Source organism: Dendrobates tinctorius, unplaced genomic scaffold, assembly GCF_039654945.1.
Source record: "Dendrobates tinctorius isolate UK_male_01 unplaced genomic scaffold, ASM3965494v1 ptg000292l, whole genome shotgun sequence".
In the NCBI taxonomy this organism is placed as follows: Eukaryota; Metazoa; Chordata; class Amphibia; order Anura; family Dendrobatidae; genus Dendrobates; species Dendrobates tinctorius.
The window spans coordinates 3,857,484-3,876,756 of record NW_027361959.1 but is presented as its reverse complement, the minus strand read 5'-3'; positions in this window follow the sequence as shown (position 1 = coordinate 3,876,756).

Sequence of the window (19,273 nt, the reverse complement as noted above, 5' to 3'; positions counted from 1 at the left end):
GTCTCTATTTGCCAATTTGCTTTTTAGTCCCTTATTAGATTGGCCTCTTTTTTGCTCTGTCTCAGAATAGTTCAGAGTGCTGATATAGTGGGAGAAGTCTAGTGACTTCAGGGATAATTTTGTTATCAGAAGTGTTGGACATTATTTTTGTAGGCTTTTTGGCAGATTGCAGACAGTGTCTTTCCTTTCCTATCCTTTCTAGTTAGTTTGGGCCCCATCGTTTGCTCAGCCTATTTTCCTGCCTGTGTTTGTGTTTTCATCTTGTTTCACCGTCAATACATGTGTGGGGGCTGTCTTTCCTTTGGGGTCTGCTTTGGGGCAGTTAGTTTTCCCCTTTTCTTGCTTTAGGCTTATGTAGTCCTCCGGCAGTGACGAGGCATCTAGATCATCGTAGGAACGCTCCACTGCTACTGCTAGTTGTGTGGATAGGATCAGGGATCTGCAATCTGCATAGTTACCAACCTCTCTGGTTTTCTGGGACTTGGCTCTTTGTTGTCCTCCTCGGTGACCCATTCATAACACCACACCCTGAAATTCGACCTTTCATATGCTGGCAAGGCTTACTGAGCAGCAGAAGGCAGTGTCTGAATTTCAGCTTCTCAGTGTCATCAGAATAACACTCAGCCCCCACATATAACAACTGCCGAGTGGCTGTTGATCGCTGACACATGTGAGGCTCTTTGAGTACTGCACCAAGATGGTGAGCGCTGATGACGCTATAACAAGTGTAGCCATCCCGCTGCTCTGTCTATTAAAACATTTGCTGCAGAACATGTGTGCTTTCCTAGCACATGGTGCACCCGGGCAAATGTCGGGACCCTGAGCAGGTGGGGGGGCACTCGCCGTTGGGGACACTGGCACGCTATGGAGGCACAGTGCCTGTTTCAGTGGTGACACACACAATTAGGCCCCCCCGCTTGCTCAGGGCCCGGCACTTGCGATACTTACCTCTCCCCACTCTACCACTGCGGCGTATTCTGACGATAATGTTCAGGTCAGAGGGTGCATTGACGTCAAGTCTGTGTGCCCTCTGCCTGAACAGTCACAGTGCAGAAAGCGGCGCTGCCCGGGCATAGTAACTAACTGTGGTTAGTTATAGCAAATTATAATTATCCTCCATCCCATAGTCCCGCATAGGCCCGTGCCCATATACCCATCATACATATCCTCCATCCCATAGTCGAGTGCCCATATACCCATCACACATCCTCCATCCCATAGTCCCAGGCCCATATACCCATCACACATCCTCCATCCCATAGTCCCATGCCCATATACCCATCATACATATTCGCCATCCCATAGTCGAGTGCCCATATACCCATCACACAGCCTTCATCTCATAGTCCCATGCCCATATATCCATCATACATATCCTCCATCCCATAGTCCCGTGCCCATATACCCATCATACATATCCGCCATCCCATAGTCCCGTGCCCATATACCCGTCATACATATCCTCCATCCCATAGTCCAGTGCCCATATACCCATCACACATCCTCCATCCCATAGTCCCGTGCCTATATACCCATCATACATATCCTCCATCCCATAGTCCAGTGCCCATATACCCATCACACATCCTCCATCCCATAGTCAAGCATTATGACATCATAATGAGCGGCGGGGCTTGCAACCTATGATGACATCAGCATCGCCATGGCAACCATTATGACATCATAATCAGGGGCGGGGCTTGATACACACACTCTTTTTCCCCATTATGTAGATAGGGGCAAAATTGTTTGGTGAATTGGAACGCGTAGGGTTAAAATTTCGCCTCACAACATAGCCTAGGACACTCTCGGGGTCCAGATGTGTGATTGTGCCAAATTTTGAGGCTGTAGCTGCGAAGGTGCGGATGCCAATCCCGGACATACACACATACATACACACACTTGAGCTTTATATACTGTATTAGACTAGCTGAAGAGCCCAGCGCTGCCCGGGCATAGTAACTAACTGTGGTTAGTTATAACAAATTATAATTATCCTCCATCCCATAGTCCCGTGCCCATATACCCATCATACATATCCACAATCCCATAGGCCCGTGCCCATATACCCATCATACATATCCTCCATCTCATAGTCGAGTGCCCATATACCCATCACACATCCTCCATCCCATAGTCCCATGCCCATATACCATCATACATATTCTCCATCCCATAGTCCCATGCCCATATACCCATCATACATATTCGCCATCCCATAGTCGAGTGCCCATATACCCATCACACATCCTTCATCTCATAGTCCCATGCCCATATACCCATCATACATATCCGCCATCCCATAGCCCCGTGCCCATATACCCGTCATACATATCCTCCATCCCATAGTCCAGTGCCCATATACCCATCACACATCCTCCATCCCATAGTCCCATGCCCATATACCCGTCATACATATCCTCCATCCCATAGTCCAGTGCCCATATACCCATTACACATCCTCCATCCTATAGTCAAGCATTATGACATCATAATGAGCGGTGAGGCTTGCAACCTATGATGACATCAGTGTTGCCATGGCAACCATTATGACATCATAATGAGAGGTGGGGCTTGATGCACACACACTTTTTCTCCATTATGTAGATAGGGCCAAAATTGTTTGGTGAATTGGAACGCGCGGAGTTAAAATTTCGCCTCACAACATAGCCTAGGATGCTCTTGGGGTCCAGACGTGTGACTGTGCCAAATTTTGTGGCTGTAGCTGTGAGGGTGCAGATGCCAATCCCGGACATACACACACACATGCACACATACATACATACATACATACACACACTTGAGCTTTATATATTAGATATCGAGCATTATATGAGCCAATCATACACTGGAGCATCATATATGGGGCCCATTATAAATGGGGCATTATATGGGCCATCATACACTTGAGACACATATATGGGGCCCTTTATATATGGCGCATTATATGGGCCCATCCTACACTGGAGCATCATATACAGGGCCATTATATATGGAGAATTGTACAAGGCTTATCATGGAGCATCATATGGGACCCATTATATATTATATGGAGCATCATATGGGGCTCATTATACATGGAGCATTATATGGGGTCCATTATATATGGAGCATTATATGGTGACTATTCTCTATGGAGCATTATATGGTGCTCATTCTGTATGGAGCAATATATGGGACACATTATACTGTATGGAGTAATATATGGGGCTCATTTTATTCTATGGGGCCCATCCTGTATTGTATGGATTACTATATGGGGCTCATTATATATGGAGCAATATATGGGGCCCATCATATACTGGAACATTACATGGAGCCAATTATATACTGTAAGGAACAATATATGGGACCCATTATGTATGGAGCAATATATGGGGTTCATTAGTCTTTTTGGAGAGTTATATGGAACTCATATGTATGGAGCAATATATGGGGCATATTTTAAACTGTATAGAGCAATATATCGGGATCATTATTCTGTATGGAGCAATATATGTGGTTCATTATTCTGTATGGAGCATTATATGGGGCCCATTATTCTGTATGGAGCAATATATGGGGCCCATAATACTGTATAGAGCAATATATGTGGCTCATTGAACTGTATGGAGCATTATATGGGTTCATTATACTGTATGGAGCATTATATGTGGCTAAATATGCAGTGTGGAGCTTTGTATGGGGTCTATTATTCTGTATGGAGCACTATATGGTGCCAAAAATACTGTATGGAGCAATATATAGGGCTCATTATTCTCTATGTAGCACTACAGTATGTGGTGCCCATAATACTGTGTGGAGCAATATTTGGGTCTCATTATTCTTTATGGAGCATTATGTGGTGCCCATAATACTGTATGGAGCAATATATGGGGCTCATTATTCTGTATGGAGCACTATATGGTGCCAATAATACTGTATGGAGCAATATATAGGGCTCATTATTCTCTATGGAGCACTATGTGGTGCCCATAATACTGTATGTAGCAGTTTATGGAGCTCATTATTCTGTATGGAGCACAATGCGGTGCCAATAATACTGTATGGAGGACTATACTGTCCGTTTTTTGAGCTATAGATATCACTCATGTAATGTAAGAAGTACCATATATACTCGAGTATAAGCTGACCCGAGTATAAGCCAAGACCCCTAATTTTGCCACAAAAAACTGGGAAAACTTATTGACTCGACTATAAGCCCAGGGTGGTGCTGCACAAGGGTTAATGGTGGTCCAAAAAGATGCTCCATAGATAAATACCCCGCATAAAATGCTGCACAAGGGTTAATAGTGGCCCAAGAAGATGCTTCATAGATAAATACCCCCATAAAATGCTGCACAAGGGTTAATGGTGGCCCAAGAAGAAGCTCCATAAATACCCCCCATAAAATGCTGCACAAGGGTTAATAGTGGCCCAAGAAGAAGCTCCATAGATAAATACCCCCCATAAAATGCTGCACAAGGGTTAATGGTGCCCAAGAAGATGCTCCATAGATAAATACCCTCCATAAAATGCTGCACAAGGGTTAATGGTGGCCCAAGAACATGCTCCATAGTTAAATACCCCCATAAAATGCTGCACCATGGATTAATGGTGTCCAAGAAGATGCTCCATAGTTAAATACCCCCATAAAATGCTGCACAAGGGTTAATGGTGGCCAAGAAGATGCTCCATAGATAAATACGGCCCATATATTGCTGCTACCGCTGCAATTAAGAAAAAAAAATCACATAATCACCTCTCGTCACTGGGGGCCATGTTGTGAATTCTCTCTCTGGCTTCCCTGTAAAGTGCTGCGGAATATGTCGGCGCTATAAAAATAAAATGTATTATTATTATTATTATTCCCTCTGGTGATTACTGAAGGTAGTGGAGCTGGTCAGATTGACAGAGGGGTTGCGAGTTCTCCTTCTGGGCTCTCTCTGGTGGTTACTGGAGGTAGTGGAGCTGATCTGATTGGCAGAGGCTTGCCACTTGATAATGAGGAAGACGATAGGAGATCTGGGGTTTCTGATTGGGATTTAAGACAGCTGACTCCCTCTATCCCTGCTGATGATTTTCTTCCTGTGCCTTCTGAGGTCTGATGTCTCCTGCTCTTTCCCTGCACGGTTCAGCTAAGTGGTTAATTTGCTTTTCTGTTTGCATTTGTCTATCTCTGCTTTGTGCGGGTCAGCTAGCTCCGGCTGGGGCTGTGCTGAATCACCGCCCATATGTTACTGCTTGTGCCAGTTTTTGTCCCCTGTTATATTGATCTCTTTTTGCTTTGCTTTCAGAATATACCAGAGTGCTGATATAGTGGGGGAAAAGTCATGCGACTTCAGTGTTTTTTGTGCATCAGAAGTGTTGGACTTTTTGCAGGGTTTTTTGCGTGATTACAGACAGTGTCTTTCCTTTCCTGTCCTGTCTAGTCAGTGTGGGCCCCATCGTTTGCTCAGTCTATTTTTCTGCCTGCATTTGTGTTTTCATCTGGTCTCACTGACAATATACATATGTTTGGGGGCTATCTATTCCTTTGGGGTCTGCTCCGGGGCAGTTTAGATTTCCCCCTTCTTGCTTTAGGCTTAGTTAGCTCTCCAGCTGTGCCGAGGCATCTAGGATCATCGTAGGTACGCTCCACGGCTACTGCTAGTTGTGTGGACAGGATCAGGGGTCTGCAATCCGCTTAGTTACCAACCTCTCTGGTTTTCTATGGCTTAGCCTGGGCCTGCTATCCTCCTCGGTGACCCATTCATAACAGGGCCAGGTGCCAGTGTCCTGAGCAGGCGGGGACACCGGCGTGCTATGTGGGCCAGGTGCCGGTGTCGCCGCTGGGTCAGGCCCCCGGCACTGGCGATATTCACCTGTCCCCGTTTCATCGCCGCATGCTGCTCTGTCTCCTGGGTCTCTGCAGTGATGTTCAGCAGAGGGCTCGCACTGACTACGTCATCGCGCCCTCTGACCTGAACGTCAGAGGACGCGGAGGACAGAGCGGCGTGCGGCGGTGGAACAGGGACAGGTGAATATGGATTCCCCCCGTCATACTCACCCCCTCCTGGTGAACGGTCAGTGCAGCCCCTCTTCTCCCATGGTGTCCCATGCACATATTCATGACTTTAATGAGCGGTATCACGTGACCGCTGAATGCAGGAAGAGCTGCGGCGCCAGACCATGGAAGAAGCAGAGGGGCTGCAGAGACCACAGTATATGACTCGAGTATAAGCCGAGAGGGGGCACTTGCAGCCTTAAAAAAGGCTGAAAATCTCAGCTTATACTCAAGTATATACGGTAAGTGAAATCTTTGGCATTGTACTATACCTATATTTCTCTGTTATATCTGTGCATCATGAATTGTGGTATGTGTTAAAGGGGCCCACTGAGACTCTTTCTTCCAGGGCACACAAAAACTTGGAGCCAGCCCTGCTCCCCACACTGCTGTATCTAATCCCATTGTGTGATATGCCACAGGCCAGTGTATCTAATCCCGTCATGTGATACTCTACACTGAGCCCTGTATCTAGATACATGTAGTGTATCACGTTGTGTGAATAATCCCAGTGTGTGATACACTCCACGTATCTAACCCCCGTTTATTATACAGCGAGCAGCACCAACTAACAGAATCGGTGCTGCTGGCCATCCTCAGTGACAACGTACTTCTCAGTATCACTGCCAGTCACCGACAAAATGGCTCCTCACTGTGATCCTAAACTTCATCCTTTATCTTTTTACAAACACCCAGAAGAAGATGTAGGGGTATGTGAAAAAAACTCTATTCCTTTAAGTTCCTTATGCTCCCCATGTATTTATATATATCGTTGCTACGTGTAGTCGTGATTCAAACCGTATTGTGAAATAACGGGTATATTTCATGCTGCAGTTTAACTTATGTACATACTAGGGACAGTGTAATTAGAGTTATGGCCACTAGGTGGGGGCATAGAGTTTTCTACATTTAGATGGAGATATAGGGCTTAACAGTAGGAGGGGTTAGCTGTATAGGAGTAGAGGGGGGATTTCCTAATTAGTTCGTTAGGTCAGGGTGTTTGAACCCTGTGGACGGGCTTAGTTGCCCGGGGTTGTAAAACCCTCAATTGACATGAGCTTAAGGGCCTGGGACTCTGCACAGACTGCTAGCAACGTTAAAGCAAAGTGCCCAGCTATCCAGTAAAGAAGAACAAGCATAGCAGCAAGGTCAGGGGGATAGAGTTCCCCAGTGAAAGAATTAAGAGAAGCTAAGGGCAGACAGATGGGCGAGTGTTCATCATGTGGCGGCTCGCAGCCTAGGTGTATTCTCTAGGAGGAGGAACGAAACGGCAGAGGGAAGCACCAGTGATAGTGAGTACGGACAGGAGGGACACCGGTAATACGTACAAGTGGGTACGACCCGACCTCGAGCTGCATAAGAGAGTGAAGAAGGGAAAGCTGCTATGAAATGTAGCAGAAATTTTATTGTCCACTGTGATTGTAATCTGGATGAGCTGCAAAGAGACATCAGTAAAGTTCAGCATTGTGAGTTAAGCTTGGACTCTGTCTTTATTTGTATGCCAGTGACTGAAGGTAGTCCTGGAGGGCAGAGGGAGGACTCTGCCAGCATTGTGAGTGCAGATCGTGCTATGCTGAAGATGTACCTTTTTCCTGTGAAGGGAGGCCCAGGCACAACAGTACCAGAATGTCCGGCCATGACTACGGCCCCATGCCTCTCTCACAAAGAGGCGAGTGGTGACATTACACATGTGAGCAGATTCAGCCAATATTTGCTGCAGTCGTTATGTGAACTAGTTGTACACTAAGATTTCATGGCAAATTTCAACAGCTGCTCCCCCTAGTGTTTAAAATTGGAAATACCAAACCTTTTTAAATTATTTTTCATATTTTACTGCATTAAAAACAAATGATATTATTTTTTTAACAAAATTAAAACAATAATACTTTACAATTTTTCAATTACTAATAACATTTTAAGGCCAATCTGCAGAACTTGAAAAAATGTCCATTAACAAAGAAACAGTCCTTCAAAAAGCTTTAAAAAGAAGCTTGCTTGGCTTTGAGTTACCACCTCTTACCTACCATTGACCCACTATGTACTCATCTTCACTCACTGATTTAGGAAATGTTTATATGTGTGTAGTTTCATGTTCTGGAGCCAGAAAGAAGAATGGAGCTCAGTAATGTCACAGCTGCGTCCCGGGAGGATCGGGTCTAACATCCCGCCATTAATGAGATTACATTTTTAGCACCTCATCCCACTATAACGAAGCGCTGGGATTCTTTGCTTTAATTTGTGCCATCATTCCTGTCATGATTTCCAGCTTCATGTAAGCAGTGGCAATGGATTATGTTCGCTCGATTGTAATTATGGCGTATGAAAAGCATGCTGCTTATAAATAGGAAATGGATTGGAAAAGTACACAGTGAACTTTAATTACAACAAAAGAACTGTTTAATAAATACCAAAAGAGCAAATGTCTCCTACAAAAACTTTATTTTGTAAGCGAAGTGAAATACGTAGGAATTGGAATGAATTACAGAACGGCTGGTGCTGCCAAATCCTTGTAGTTAATGTGGAACACACAGTCACCATCGTGCAAACATTATTTTATTGTTTTGCATGTCGCGCGAGTGAGTCTGTTTCTTTGCACATGTTGTACATGCAGCTCCTTTTTATGAAGCAATAAAGTGTGTCTGTGCCTTTATTAAAATGTTATACACATTACAGCACAAAACAGTAATTCATGGGCATCCTGTGTAACAAACAAGACTCGCGCGTGTCAGGACACCTGATTTCTAAGGGCTTATTCACATCACGTTCAGGACACACGTTATAACTCCACTGGAGATTCCTTCTGATCCCCCGAAAAATGTAATTCGGACATGCCCCTGGAAAATCCCTTCACTATAATGAGGCATACAGAGTCACTTTGTACTCCATCTAAAATTCCTTCCAGTGGTGTCTGCCTCTTTAGATGGCCACAAAAATGCAGTCTACCGTGCAATTATGGGCATAAACCACCAGAACAGAGGCAATAACAAGTACAATGCGACTCGGTCCTTGGCCTGTCTCATAATGTTGAAAGACTTCTCTGAATCCTATTTTTTCAGGTTCAGCAGGAAACCCCTTACTAATTTGTGAATGTGTGAACAGGATCTAAAAAAGAATATGTTGTCAAATGTAGTACTTTTTCCCCCCAACACAAATTCCATAAGCTGGGCATGCAGGGTACACAGATTTCCTGGGAAGTTTATATCAATTAACACACACAATCAGGAATTTTCTGATATTCAGATAGTGGGTGTCACGATCCGGAGGGATGGACGGGACGCAGCTTAGCTTGGTTAGCTTAGCTTACCCTCCCACGCCGCCAGGCCATGATGACATTGGGCATGCATCCCAGATGGTAATGGAATGTGGACCCACTGGACCACAAAGGGGGACCCTGGCCTACCCGGACTAGGGAAGGGCAGCAACCTGGGTCTGTGGCAGTTGAGCATGTGGGGAAGGTGACGACATGCAGGACTAGACGACACTGCACAACTTCAGGTATGAAGAAACGTAAAGTTTACTTAAACAGGGTCACAGTACAAAGTACACAGTACATCTCAATACCAGGCTCCCTATTTCGCACATCAAGGAAGGGCACACATCCCAGGTTAGCAGACGATGGCAGGAGGTCATCACGGGTTGATGCAATCCAGGATCATCTGGCATGGGCATATCAGAAGAACCTCTCTCTCAGGCCTCAGGCGTAGCGCAGGCACAGAAGGAGAACATCTCACACTGACCTCGGTCAGCAGCGTCGGACTGGAACACCTTGGGCCCACCAGAGAAAATCATTCTTGGGGCCCACTATGTAGCTGCATAGAGTTAAATACCAGACCACCAATTATGCGGTAAAACGCTAATATCCGGGTATAATATAAGGTTGTACATGTCTTAATTATGTAGCAGGAGTTGGGGTAGCCCCCTCATAGAATATAAAGCAGCCCCCTCACATAGTATAATGCAGCCATCTCATAGAATATAATGCAGCCATCTCATAGAATATAATACTGCCCCCCTCATAGGGTATAATACTGCCCCCCTCATAGGGAATAATGCACCCCCTCATAGGGTATAATGCACCCCCTCATAGGGTATAATGCACCCCCTCATAGGGTATAATGCTGCCCCCCTCATAGGGTATAATACTGCCCCCTCATAGGGTATAATGCTGCCCCCTCATAGGGTATAATGCTGCCCCCCTCATAGGGTATAATACTGCCCCCCTCATAGGGAATAATGCACCCCCTCATAGGGTATAATACTGCCCCCCTCATAGGGTATAATACTGCCCCCCTCATAGGGTATAATACTGCCCCCCTCATAGGGAATAATGCTGCCTCCTCATAGGGTATAATGCTGCCCCCTCATAGGGTATAACACTGCCCCCCTCATAGGGTATAATACTGCCCCCCTCATAGGGTATAATACTGCCTCCTCATAGGGTATAATGCTGCCTCCTCATAGGGTATAATGCTGCCCCCTCATAGGGTATAATACTGCCCCCCTCATAGGGAATAATGCACCCCCTCATAGGGTATAATGCTATATAGATATATAGATATAGAGTTAGATAGATATAGATAGAAAGATAGATGTAGAAATAGATAGATATAGAGATAGATAGTAGATAATGGATAGAAAATAGATAATGGATAGATATAGATAGAAAGATTGATAGAGATAGATAGAGATAGATAGAGATAGATATAAAGATAGATATAGAAAGAAATATAGATAGATAGATCGATAGGTAGATAGATATAGAGATAGATAGAAAATAGATAATGGATAGATAGATAGATATAGAGATAGATAGCTATAGATAGAAAGATATAGAGATAGATATATAGATAGAGATACATAATAGATAGAGATAGATAATAGATAGAGATATACAGATATAATAATAATAATAATAATAATAATAATATAGACATATATAGATAGATATAGAGATAAATATAGATAGATGGCTATAAATAAAAATAGATATAGATATATATAGAGATAGATAGATAGATATAGAGATAATAGATATAGAGATAGATAGATAGATAGATATAGAGATAGATATAGAGATAATAGCTAGATATAGAGATATGTATAGAGATAGATAGATATAGAGTTAGAAAGATAGACAGATATAGAGAGAGATATAGAGATAGATAGAGATAGCTAGATAGATAGATGGATAGATAGATATAGATAATAGAGATAATAGATAGATATAGAGATAGATGGATAGATCAATAGATAGATAGATAAAGAGAGAGAGATAGAGATAGATAGATAATGAGATATAGAGATAGATACAGAGATATAGTGTTAGATAGAAAGATAGATATAGAGATAGATAGATATAGAGATAGATATGGATATAGAGATAGATAGATAGACAGATATAGAGATAGATAGATATAGAGATAATATATAGATAGATAGATAGATAGATATAGAGATAATATATAGATAGCTATAGAGAGAGAGATATAGAGATAGATATAGAGATAGATAGGTAGATAGATATAGAGATAATAGATAGATATAGAGATAGATAGACATAGATATAAAGATAGATAGAGATAGAGAGAGCGGTAGATAGAGAGAGAGATAGATATAGAGAGAGATAGATACAGAGATCGATAAATAGATAGAGAGATAGATATAGATATAGATAATAGATAGAGATAGATAAAGATAGATAATAAATATAGAGATAACAGATAGATATAGAGATAGAGTAAGATAGAAAGATATAGAGATAGGTAGATATAGATAATAGAGATAGCTAGATAGATAGACATAATAGATAGATATAGATAGATATAGAGATAGATGTAGAGATAGAAAGATAGATATAGAGATAGAGCGATAGATAGATAGATATAGATAATAGATAGAGATAAATAGATAGATAGATAGAGAAAGATAGATAGATATAGAGATAGATATAGAGATAGAAAGATAGATAGATAGATATACAGAGAGATAGATATAGAGATAGAGATAGATAGATATAGAGAGAGATATAGAGAGAAATAGATATAGATATAGAGATAGATAGATATAGATATAGAGAGAGATAGATACAGAGAAAAGATATAGAGATAAATAGATAGAGATAGATATATAGATATAGAGATAGAAAGATATAGAGATAGAGCGATAGATAGATATACAGAGAGATAGATATAGAGATAGATAGATATATAGATAGATAGCTATAGAGAGAGAGATAGAGCGATAGATAGCGAGAGATATAGATATAGAGATAGATACAGTGAAAAGATATAGAGATAGATAACGGATAGATAAATAGATAGATAGGTATAGAGATAGATAGATATAGATATTAGATAGAGATATATATAGATAAAGATAGATAGATATAGATGGTAGCTAGATAGATAATAAATATAGAGATAATAGATATAGAGATAGATAGAGTAAGATAGATAGATATAGAGATAGATAGATAGACATAATAGAAAGAGATAGATAGATAGATAGATAGATATAGAGATAGATGTAGAGATAGAAAGATAGATATAAAGATAGAGCGATAGATAGATAGAGATAGAAATAGATAGATATAGATAATAGATAGAGATAGATATAGAGATAGATAGATATAGATAATAGATAGAGATAGAAAGATAGATAGATATAAGAGAGATAGAGAGAGAGATATATATAGAGAGATAGATAGATAGAGAGAGAGAGAGAGTGAGAGAGATATAAAAAAACAAAACAAAACACAATACTCACCTCTCCTCCTCGCTCCCACGCTGATCCCGGCTTCAGTGTCAGGAGCTGGCCCCTCTGCCAGACACACAGTGGGTGCGCGATGTAGTGACGTCATCGCGCACTGGCTGTGAGTCAGGAGCAGAGGGGACTGAGGGCAGCGCCGGCCCTGATGCAGAGCGGCTTACTGGCTGGGGGCGGGGCCTCTGGGGGTGGAGACCTGAAATGATATTCACTGCTTCGCAGTGAATATTCATTTCTCTTTAGCAGCGGGGACAGCGGCTTCTGCCTCCTGACACCCGCTGCTGCTCCGCTGGCAGGGGCCCCCATAGCAGCTGCATGGCGTGCGACACACCACTGGCTGGGGGCCCCTGGAGCAGCGGGGGGCCTAGGCAACTGCTGGCACTGTATGCCAGCAGGTGCCAGGGCCCACCAGAAGCCAGGGCCCACCGGAGAATCCTCCGGTTCTCCGGTGGGCCAGTCCGACGCTGTCGGTCAGACATCATCACAGGGCGGACCCCAGGGAACCGGCAGGACATCGGGACACAGGCAAGACACGGACAGCACAGGTCCAGGAACATGAGCATGGCAGCTCAGGACATCGAATGGTCAGATCCAGGACTCAAAGGCAGAGCCGTCATCCGGAAACAAGGCTGGAGACTCCCCAGGAACACGGAGAAGGAGTCCATCCAGGAACAAGAGTGGGACTGACTCTGGAACACAGACTGGACCACCAGGAACATGGACTAGACATCTGGATACAGGCAGGACATCGGAGGCACAGACAGGACATTGGCTGGTCAGATCCAGGACTCACAGGCAGAGCAGTCACTGGGAAACAAGGCTGGAGACTCCCCAGGAACACGAAGGAGGAGTCCATCCAGGAACAAGATCGGGACAGACTCTGGAACACAGACTGGACCACCGGGAACAAGACTAGATATCGGAGGCACAGGCAGGACATCGGAGGCATAGGCAGGACATCTGGACACCGGCAGAACATTGGGCAGCGGTCGTCAGATTCCGGACATGAGACACAACCTCCAGGCACCTCACGGCGGTCATCAGACTCCGGACATTGGACATGACCTCCAAGCACCTCACAGCGGTCATCAGGCTCCAGGCAGCGAACACCAGACTCCGGACATCGGACACGACCTCCAGACACCAGACAGTGGTCATCAGGCAACAGGCAGTGATCACCAGACTCCGGACATCGGACACGACCTCCAGATACCAGACAGCGGCCATCAGGCTCCAGGCACCAGACAGCAACCACCAGACTCAGGACATAGGACCTAGGAAGGAACTCAAGCTATCACCGCTTAGTAGGCAGAGCACAGCATAGTAGACACTCAGCAAGAACAGCGGACTCCATTTTCAACAGACAAACACAGGTTTATTCATAGGACACAACTTCAATATTTTCACAACAGGAATCCACATTCAAGGCAAGGACTTTGGTACCAATACATAGACAGGACAGGTCCAGGGACAAAAGACATCAGCATCCCTAGAACTGATCGCAGGCAGAACAGGAGCTGAACACAAGGCAGACCAGGAGCAACATGGGGGACAAAACACATGGTTAGGTTCAGGAACCTAATGTGAAGCTCTGGCAATGCCCAACAGGAAAGAGGAACTCTATATAGGAGCTGCCCCTCAGCAATAGACTGGGGACTGCAAGTCAAGGGCACACACTACCCCTAACAAAAGCAGGGAAGGTGTGGCCGCACGCACCCTAAGCACAGACAGAAACAGTACAGCATGTGTAGTTGTAGGTAAGGTGGGGGCAACCAACCGGGGGGTGGTCCGTTACTTGCCGCAGACAGACTTGAGACAGAGACAGGATCGTGTTCAACAGGTCTTCTTTATTGATCGTCCTTCCACGAACCACAGCACCTCACAGCAACGGCACGTTAATCTCCGCAGCCTTAAACAGCAGCTACTCAACAATCCCTATAGCCGCACACAGCAGCTGCTTGTCAATCCCCACAGCCGCACACAGCAGCTGCTCGACAATCCTCTCAGCCACACACAGTAGCTACTTGACAATCTCCACAGCCGCACACAACAGCTGCTCGTCACTCCCCACAGCCGCACACAGCAGCTGCTCGACAATTCCCTCAGCTACACACAGAAGCTGCTTGACTTCGTACACAGGCCCGGGTACCTTCACTTTCTTTATTTCGCAAATGGACGTCCCTCGCGACTCTGTCACTGTGGCTGCCCTAGGCCTACCACCACAGCGTTTCACCAGTCCGAGTCCGTTCAGTTTAGTGATACCCCAGGCTGTCTCTGTCTGCGGCCTCTCTTTGCTCTCCGTCTGTGGCCTCCGCTGTGTCTGCGGCTAATCCTGTCAGGGCCACCCCCCGTAACTGGCACAACTGTCAGTCCTCTCAGGAACTTCCTTTCTCCTCAGCCGTGCTTCTTGTTTCCTGTGCTCCCTTCGCTGACTGACTTTTCCAGAACTTTTATGCACTTCTGTTCTGGTAACTCCGCCCACCATGACTCAACGGTTTTCTTAGCCAATGGCTGTTGTTCAGTCCTAACCTCACAGCTCTCCATTGCCCTCTAATGGTCAAAATCCAATACTACAGCCCTCCTTCCTATATCCAGCTGTTTCCCCTCTTTTACTACAACAGTCCACCTTCCCTACACTCCACCTTCCTTTATCCATTGTCATCCTCGACAATCTTGCCTCCTTCCTTTAACGTACTGAAGCTGTACCCACTCTCTATTGTCGCCACATGGCAATTCCTTCAGGTTGGGTTAGGTCCATCCGGACCACTCTACAGAAGCCTACCTCCCACTTTTCTCCCCTTCTGTAATATTTCTCATATCTCCTGGGGTGTACGTGGTACCGGGGACCTGACTTAGGGACTACAGTCTGCTTTGCTTCCTTCGCTCTCTCTCTACTCCATCAATTCTAAATCGTCATGTTCGGCGTCTTCGTCACATCTCGTACCCGGGACCTGTTGAACATTTTTTTTTATAACCTTTCAACATTTCAAACTTGGCTATATATACTAAACACAGATTTTTTTTTTTTTTTTAAGGCATAACATTTTTCCTTTTAGCCAAAACATAAATATTATGAACATTGGTTCTCCCCCTTCCTTTGAGGAGAGCACTCCCCTGTATGCATCCCCGCTACACCAAGAGTGGGCACTTAAACCCAATTGAGGACTTCAAACTGTCCCTTGGTCGTGCAACGGCACACGACAGTCCCGGCAGTCCATTTAGAAGGATACTCCAGGCCACCTCCTGGCGGCCGATATTTTGCCAATTAGCAGGGAACTCCACAGCCGTTAAGTCCCCGGGATGCTTGAAATGTTCTGGGCCTCGAGTGTCCCTGATGCCTGAGACCCAGGAGTCCTTGTCTCTTTTTATGGAGGCTCATACCCCTCAGGGTAGGTGATGACTGCTACCGCATAGCAGCCGCAGGGGCAGTATTCGTTGTAATAGGAGACCGGGACTCCCTCCCGCAGAGCCCGTCCATGTCTGATGAGGGTCACATTGGGGTAGTCTTTGTGGCTGGTGGCAGGGTCCCGGATGTACCCATAGCCTTTTGCGGTGTTAGTATGTACAAGCCGCCCATATGATTGAGGTGTAGTCATGGCTGCCTCTCCCTTCTCGTGTAGTAGTGCCCACACCTCCCGCTCTTTGGCCTCCTTCTGTTCAATAATCTCCGCAACCCAGGCGGAGGGTCCGGTGTAGGTCGCAGAGTCTAATGGGCGGGCCGCAGTCGGGGTCAAGAACGGGGAAGAGGTGGCCACGGACATTGGGAAGCAGGCCGCAACCAGAGTCACGGACGGGACAGAGGCGGCCACCGGCATTGACGGGTAGGCCGCGGAGCAGGCCGCAGCAGGGATCAAGGCGGCCGCGGGCTCCGGCAAGAAGGCCGCAGCAGGGGCCAAATGGGCAGCAAGCCCCGATGGACAGGCTGCCGCTGAAAGATGGAGAGCGGCAGGGGCGGCCACAGGTCAGTTCCGTGCTGGCAACACGGAACGAGGTGCCGCCGGACAGGGCGGCTCAGGATCGCTGACAGGAGTCGCAAAGTCATCCGGGGCCGGGGTCGCTGAAGAACGGGAGGTCGGGCGGGGAGGCCGAGGGCCGGTGTCAGGGCACTGGGGCCTGTCTTGTACACGGGGCATGGGGGCGGGGTCTGTCTGCGATGACGCTGGCTGAGCCGGAGTAACGCTCACCTTCCCCGGCACCGCGGCTCCCGACAGTCCATCCCGCAGCTCCTCCAGCAGCCAATGTTCTTCACCCCGCCGTCCGGCAGGGTCAGCCTCCAGGCCCCATGACTCCGCACGGACGTTCGGCAACAGCTCCTCTAGCAGCTGTTCCTGGTAGTCCAAGGTGGCTGGAAACTCCTGTGCTTCTTTTTGGTGCCAAATCCCAACAGCCATTTTTAACAAGGCCTTTTTCGCTCCAAATCCACCTGCAGAAATCCAGCAATTCACAGTCCAGTTTATAATCCACAGGAAAAAAATCTTCAACCCGTTCAGCTTGGGTCCTTTGAATCTTCAAGGCAGGCTTACCGCTGAAGATGTTGTATTTGTGGTGAAGATCCTGCCGACTACGCCAAATGTAGGTAAGGTGGGGGCAACCGACTGGGGGGTGGTCCGTTACTTGCCGCAGACAGACTTGAGACAGAGACAGGATCGTGTTCAACAGGTCTTCTTTATTGATCGTCCTTGCACGAACCACAGCACCTCACAGCAACGACACGTTAATCTCCGCAGCCTTAAACAGCAACTACTCGACAACCCCTATAGCCGCACACAGCAGCTGCTTGTCAATCCCCACAGCCGCACACAGCAGCTGCTCGACAATCCTCCCAGCCACACACAGTAGCTACTTGACAATCTCCACAGCCGCACACAGCAGCTGCTCGTCACTCTCCACAGCCGCACACAGCAGCTGTTCGACAATTCCCTCAGCTACACACAGTAGCTGCTTGACTTCGTACACAGGCCCGGGTAACTTCACTTTCTTTCTTTGGCAAATGGACATCCCTCGCGGCTCTGTCACTGTGGCTGCCCTAGGCCTAACACCACAGGGTTTCACCAGTCCGAGTCCATTCGGTTTAGTGATACCCCAGGCTGTCTCTGTCTGCGGCCTCTCTTTGCTCTCCGTCTGTGGCCTCCGCTGTCTCTGTCTGCGGCTAATCCTGTCAGGGCCCCCCCCCGTAACTGGCACAACTGTCAGTCCTCTCAGGAACTTCCTTTCTCCTCAGCCGTGCTTGTTTCCAGAACCTTCTCTCCCTCTTTTATGCACTTCTGTTCTGGTAACCCCGCCCACCATGACTCAACGGTTTTCTTAGCCAAAGGCTGTTGTTCAGTCCTAACCTCACAGCTCCCCATTGGCCTCTAATGGTAAAAATCCATTACTACAGCCCTCCTTCCTATCTCCAGCTGTTTCCCCTCTTTTACTACAACAGTCTACCTTCTTTACACTACACCTCCGCCCTTCTTCTACAGACAGGTCCGTACGTCAGTCCACCTTCCCTACATAGTGACCAGAAAAAACATTACTAATGTATGTTATATGTCACATGGTGTGTTCTCTATTCCTTACATGATTACATTTGTGACATCGTCTCCCCGTCTTGCCTTGGGAGGAGGTAAATTATTTAATACTATGCTGTCCTCTCCTGCCTTGTTTTGGTATTACAACTTGTAATACTATGCTGCCCTCTTCTGCCTTAGTTTGGCATTGCAACTTGTTTTTCTGACTTGAAAATAAGTGGCAGTTGGAGGGGGTGCATGGGGGCCGGAAAAGATCTGGCTTCGGGCACTTTTGGTGGTGAGAGAAGGTAGAAAATTGGGGCTCCTCGACTGGGACAAGCGGGGAGTACAAATAGCACCCTATTCGGAGTGCCCCGCATTTACAGCAACAGAGTGCTGAGACAAGAGAAGGAACTGCAGAACTGCGCAGCAGATTTCCGGGATACCCTGATCCGATTAGGGTCAGCTGATCCTCCCCCTTTACGCAGCACAGTTAGTCAAATGGAAAGTTGCCATCATTCTCCCAAGGCTGGGACCGAGAAAAGGCTTTGACCGTCGCAAGAAAATTTTTATCTGCTACCCATGACTGTTATATTGAAAAATATAAGATTTGTTACAAGTCTTTAGTAAAGTTCATCTTTCAAGTTTGCATGGGACCCCTGGTGTATGCCTCTTTCGTCCGCGGCCTCATACCTTGCGGGCATCAACATAACTCTCAGTCTCATATATCCATCATCTCGCCCTTTATAATTGCCACCTAATCAAGGGATTGTTAGAGCCATCGGAGTCACCGCGACGGAACCGTCCTCCGAGATATTAGGCCCTGCATCTCATAAGGCGGTGCGTCACATGGCCAGCACAGAAACTGAGGCTTAAGGCACCTGGCAGTGGCTGCAAGCCTGGATCCATGTGGAAAGTCATGCACCAGCTGCAGAGGACCTCGTAACCCGCAGATAGCTTCCACAGCGGTAGCCAGGCACCGCACACGTGG